This window comes from Sus scrofa, chromosome 13, assembly GCF_000003025.6.
Source record: "Sus scrofa isolate TJ Tabasco breed Duroc chromosome 13, Sscrofa11.1, whole genome shotgun sequence".
NCBI lineage: Eukaryota > Metazoa > Chordata > Mammalia > Artiodactyla > Suidae > Sus > Sus scrofa.
The window spans coordinates 120508857-120515576 of record NC_010455.5 but is presented as its reverse complement, the minus strand read 5'-3'; the positions used below and the strand labels follow the sequence as shown (position 1 = coordinate 120515576).

The 6720-nt window shown below is 34.5% G+C and overlaps 1 pseudogene; it reads right to left on the bottom strand.

Moving 5' to 3' along the window:
- Positions 5558 to 6479, bottom strand: LOC100623951 (annotated as a pseudogene).

Below are 6720 nucleotides of genomic sequence, written 5' to 3'. Positions count from 1 at the left end.
GATTATGCTTATATTCATATTTGTATCCATGTGGAACTATTTCTATAAATTTGTTAAAGTGAAATTGCTGTTTTAAAGAGATTGTGCATTGAAAGATATTGTGAGATTTAAGCTCCAACCAACACTGAGTGAGAATGTTCTTAACCTTATACTGTATCTACTATAGGACTTTTAATTTTTGCTCATTCGGTGAGTGAACAGTTTCCTTTGGATTTATTTATTTATACAATTTTACTGACTGAAGTATAATTGATACGCAATATAGTTGACATATGACTTGGTGTGTGTTTGTGTGCATGAGAAACTCTAACCACAACCAAACTAATACATAATTACTATTGCCTCTAAAAGTTTCCTTGTACCCCTTTGTAATTCTTCACTACCTCTTAGATCCCCTCCCAAACACTGTCCCCAGGCAACCACTGATCTGCTTTCTGTCCATATTCTATTTGCAAGTCTTTTATTTAAATGGAATCAAATAGTTTTCTTTTTAGTCTGACTTCTCTGCTCTGTATAATGTAAGATTCATCCATGTTGTCTGTATCAAAACTTCATGCTTTTTTTTTTAATTACTGAGTATATATATGCATATTACAGTATATACAATTTATTTTCTATTTGCCTGTTCATGGATATTTATGTTGTTTTCAAATGTCTTGGTTATCACAATTGAGTGTCTACATGACTCTCTCTTGGGTATCTAAGTGTGGAAGGGGCTGGGTTGTGTGGTAGTTTTATGTTGAACTTGTAAAGAAACAATTAAGTGGCTTTCCTGTGTGGTCGTAACACTTTCCATTGCTACAGCAAGGGTCCGGTTGAAACATATCCTCTCCTGCACCCTGAAAAATTTTAATTATTTTAGTGGAAACGCACTTGTCATTTTAGTTTGCATTTCTCCAATGACTAATTATGTTGAACATTTTTTTTCAGGTGCTTATTTGTCATACACATATCTTTTTTGTTGATGTGTCTGTTTAAATTTTTGCCCATTATTTTATTCAGTGGTTTGTCTCATTATTATGAGCTGTAAGAATTTTTTCTATATTCGAGGTACAAGTCTTCCACAGATATATGTTCTGCAAATATTTTCTTCCAACAGACTTGTTTTCTCCTTCTCTTCCTCCTCCTTCTGCAATAGCATTTTTTGAAGAGCAAATGTTCTAAATTTTGATTAAATCTCCTTTATTGATTTTTTATTTTATAATTTATTATTTTTTTCATACTTATATTACACAATTCCATGTATTCTACCTGCTATTCTTTTAAGTTCAAATTTATCTGGATATATTCAATTATACTGATTTTTTCATTTTTTAAAATTAAAGAATAGTTTATTTACAGTGTTGTGCCAATTTCTGCTGTACAGAAGTGACCCAGTAATACATATATATACATTCCCTTTCTCATATTATCTTCCATTATGGTCTATCCCAAGAGACTAGATAGAGTTCCCTGTGCTATACAGTAGGATTTAATTGCTTATCCATTCTAAAAGTAATAGTTTGGATCTACTAACCCCAAACTCCCAGTCAATTTCACTCTGTCCTCCCTACCCCTTGGCAATCACAAATCTATTTTCTATGTCTGTGAGTCTCTTTCTCTTTCGTAGATCAGTTCCATTTTAGATTCCAAATATAAGTGATATCATATGCTATTTGTCTTTTTTTCTGACTTACTTCACTTAATATGAGAATTTCTAGTTATATCCATGTTGCTGACAACGGCATTGTTTTGTTCTTTTTTTATGGCTGAATAGTATTACATTGTATATATGTACCACGTCTTCTTAATCCATTCATCTTTCAATGACTTCACTTAGTATGAGAATTTCTAGTTGCCCCATCCATGTTGCTGAAAATGGCATTGTTTTGTTCTTTCTTACGGCTGAGCTGAGTAGTATTACATTGTATATATGTACCACGTCTTCTTAGTCCACTCATTTTTTGAGGGACATTTAGGTTGTTTCTAAATTGGCTATTGTGAATAGTGCTGCAATGAACACAGAGGTGCATGTATTTTTTTGAATGAAATTTTTGTCTGGATATATGCCCAGGAGTGGCATTGCTGGATCATATAGTAGTTCTATATTCAGTTTTTTGAGGAACCACCACAGTGTTCTCCATAGTGGTTGTACCAATTTACATTCCCACCAACAGTGTAGGAGGGTTCCTTTTCTCCATACCTTCTCCAGCATTTGTTATTTGTAGACTTATTAAAGGTGGCCATTCTAATAGGTGTTTTGATTTGCATTTCTCTAATAAGTAATGATGTTGAACATTTTTTCATGTGTCTATTGGCCATCTATATGTCTATTTAGGTCTTCTGCCCATTTTTTGATTGGGTTGTTTGATTTTTTTTTGTTGAGTTTATGAATTGTTTGGATATTTTGGAGATTAAGCCTTTGTTGGTTGCATTATTTGAAATTATTTTCTCCCATTTTGTAGGTTATCTTTTTCATTTTTTTATGGTTTCCTTTGCTGTGCAAAACCTTGTAAATTTGATTAGGTCCCATTGGTTTATTTTTGTTTTTACTTCTACTGCTTTGGGAAACTGACCTAAGAAAACATTTGTAGGTTGACGTCAGAGAATGTTTTGCCTATGATCTCTTCTAGGAGTTTGATGGTGTCTTGTCTTATGTTTAAGTCTTTGAGCCATTTTGAGTTTATTTTTGTGCATGGTGTGAGGGTGTGTTCCAGTTTCATTGCTTTACATGCAGCTGTCCAGTTTTTCCCAGCACCACTTGCTGAAAAGACTCTCTTCTTTCCCATTTTATATTCTTGCCTCCTTTTTTGAAGATTAATTGACCATAAGTGTCTGGGCTTATTTCTGGGCTCTCTATTCTGTTCCATTGGTCATCAGTCTGTTTTTGTACCAGTACCACACTGTCTTAATTACTGTCGCTTTGTAATATTATCTAAAGTCTGGGAGAGTTTTGCTCCAGCTTTGTTTTTTTTCCCTTGGGATTTCTTTGGCAATTTTGGGTCTTTTATGGTTTCATATAAATTTTTAGATTATTTGTTCTAGTTCTGTGAAAAAATGTCATGTGTAATTTCATAGGGATCACATTAAATCTGTAATTGCTTTGGGTAATATGGCCATTTTAACAATACTAATTCTTCCAGTCCAGGAGCATGGGATATCTTTCCATTTCTTTGAATCCTCTTTAATTTCATTGATTAATGTTTTATAGTTCTTGGTGTATAATTCTTTCATCTCATTGGTCTGATTTATTTCTAGGTATTTAATTTTTTTGGCTATGATTTTAAAAGGTATTGCTTTTTATATTCCTTTTCTAATATTTCATTGTTAGTATACAGGAGTGCAACCAATTTCTTAATGTTAATCTTGTATCCTGCTACTTTGAGGAATTTGTTGACCAGTTTGAATAGTTTTTGTGTGGAGGCCTTAGGGTTTTCTATATATAGTAAGTTTCATGTTATCTGCATATAGTGACAATTTTAACCTCTTCTCTTCCAATTTGGATACCTTTTGTTTCTTTTGTTTGTCTTACTGCTGTGGCTAGGACTTCTAAGACTATGTTGAGTAAAAGTGGTAAGAGTGGGCATCCTTTTCTTGTTCCAGATTTTAGCAGGAAGGCTTTAGCTTTTCTTCATTGAGTATTATATTGGCTGTGGGTTTGTCATAAATGGCTTTTATTATGTTGAGATATGTTCCCTCTATATCCATTTTGGTAAGTTTTTTTTTTTTTTATCATGAATGGATGTTGGATTTTGTCAAATGTTTTTTCTTCATCTATTGAGATGATTATGCAGTTTTTGACTTTTCTTAATGTGGTATATGATATTGATTGATTCGCATATATTGAACCATCCTTGTGAATTTGGGGTGAATCCAACTTGGTTGTGGTGTATGATTTTTTTTTTTTGGTCTTTTTGCCATTTTTTCGGCAGCTCCCACAGCATATGGAGGTTCCCAGGCTAGGGGTGTAATCAGAGCTGTAGCTGCCAGCCTATGCCAGAGCCACAGCAATGCGGGATCTGAGTCGCATCTGCGACGTACACCACAGCTCATGGCAATGCCAGATCGTTAACCCACTAAGCAAGGGGTTAGGGATTGAACCCGCAACCTTATGGTTCCTAGTCGGATTCGTTAACCACTGTGCCATGATGGGAACTCCATGGTGTATGATTTTTTGATGTGTTGTTGGATTCAGTTGGCTAAAACTTTGTTGAGAATTTTTGCATCTATATTCATCAAAGATATTGGCCTATAATTTTCTTTTTTCCAGTATCTTTGGTTTTGGTATTAAGATAATGGTGGCTATAGGATGTCTTAGGGAGTGTTCCTTCTTCATTCTTTTGGAGAAGTTTAAGAAGGATTGGTATAAGTTCTTTGCATGTTTAGTAGAATTTGCCTGTGAAGTCATTTGGTACTGGACTTTTGTTTGTAGGGAGTGCCTTTTTTTTTTTTTTAGATCAGTTCTGTTTTATTGTCTCATTATCTTTTTTTTATCTTTTTTTAAATAATTTTTTTTTATTTTCCCACTGTACAGTAAGCGGGTCAGGTTATCCTTACATGTATACATTACAATTACATTTTTTCCCCCACCCTTTCTTCTGTTGCAACATGAGTATTTAGACAAAGTTCTCAACCTTTTTTTTTTTAAATTACATATTCAATTTCATTTCTAGTGATTGTTATGTTCACATTATCTACTTCTTCTTGATTCAGTTTTGGTGGGCTGTATATCTCTAAAAAGTGGTCCTTTTCTTCTAGGTTGTCAAATTTGTTGGCATTTATTTGTTCATAGTATTCTCTTATAGTTTTTTCTTTTGCTGCATTATCTTTTGAGATTCCTCCTTTTTCATTTCTTATTTTGTTTATTTTATTCTCCCTCTTTTCTTATTTGTGAGTCTGGCCAGAGGTTTGTCAATTCTTTTACCCTTTCAAAGAATCAGCTCTTGGTTTTCTTGATTTTTCCTATTGTTTTACTTAATCTCTATTTTATTGATTTCCTCTTTGGTCTTTATGATTTCATTCCTTCTGCTGGTTGTAGGTTTTATTTGCTTTTTCTATTTTTTTCAGGTAGCAGGTTAGGTTGTTAATTTGAGATTTTTTTTTCAGGAACTTCCCTCCAAGAACCACTTTTGCAGTGTCCAACAGATTTTTTTTTAGACACACAACCCATTTTTATTGTAGAAATAAATACAAGTAAAATGATCATATCACTTATTCCAACTGTTCAGTTAACCAATTTAAATGTAGTGTTTATCTTTCCAGATTATTTTTTGTACACATATGTAGGTATAAATATTTTTATGAAAATATGATCACACTATGAGTACCTGTCCATGTCTTATTTGATATGTGTGTATCATTAAGACTGCATAGCATATCCTGCTGGATAGATGCACCAAAATTTACTTAATTCTCTGTCAGTGGACATTTTTGTCTAATTTAAAGACAATGTAAACGAGACCTAAAACAATATCTATATATATCTCTAGCATAATTATTTCCTTAGGATAAAGTCCTAGAAATGGAATTGCAAGGTCTAAGACATTATGGATGTTTTTAAGGCTTTCCAACATTGTCTTTAAGCTGTATGTAGTATATCCTGCTTTCAAACAACTTCCTCTGCATAGCCAGTGCCCAATCCATAGCTTTCAGCATAGGTGAAGATGGCCAAGATGCCCAACCAATATTCTTGATTGTAAGACTTAAGGTAGTTGAGCAACTGAGGCATGACATGGAATTCAAATATTCCCTTGGCACCACAGGGGCAATCTGGAATATCCTTTTGTTGAGAGATATTTTCACCAGAAATCCAGATGGAGGCAACCCCTCTGAAATATCTGAGAATCTGTTCTGGTTCAAGGAATGTTTTAGTTTTAAACTTCTGGAAAATTCTATATTCCCTAGATTCATGCTTTGCCATGGAATCCAATTCTTCCTCAGGCGCTTCACCCATGCTCCCTATAATCTCTGATTTATCTTCTTTTTCTACAACTTCAGGCATAATCTCATTTTCTATTTCTATTACAATTTCAAACTCTGGAAAAAGGAAGTTGTGGTCTAGAACTGTCCAAATTACCTGTTTGTGCACAAGTCTTCTTATGTCCCAATCTCCAGGCCAATGCCTGATGCTCCTTACTGCAGTAATGTGCCTGTTGATATATGGAGCACGTTTTGGGGCCTTAATAGCCACAAACCCTGCAGAGATGAGCAACAGACTTGAGCTAGATGCTCAGGGATTCTCCTGTGTCTCGGGGAGGATCCTCAGAAGGTGGTTCATAGGTGTAGAAGTCATTTCTCCTGGGTAGCTGATTTCTAAAAACTAGGGGGCTGATGACTATGTTCTTGAGTAGCTGTTGGGTGAGAATGCTGAACTCTAACACTTGATGTAGGTCCCCAGAACGTTGTCTCTTTGGAGAAAGAATTTTGCAAAGAGTAAGTTTTGAGGCAATTACGTTTTTATTTAAAGAGAGAGGAGATAGGTGTGGAGAAAATACAGGCATAGGTAGGCTGGGGTAGAGGGGAGGAGAGGGGGGAAAGAGAAAGAACAAGAGAGAAAGAGAGCCCAACAGATTTTGAATGGTTGTGTTTTCATTGCTGTTTGTATTTTTTAATTTCCCTTTTGATTTCCTCATTGACCCATTCGTTTTTTAGTAGCTTATCATTTAGTCTCCATGTAGTTAGTTTCTTTCAAATTTTTTCCCTTGTGGTTGATTTCTAGTTTCATGCCATTGTGGTCAGAGA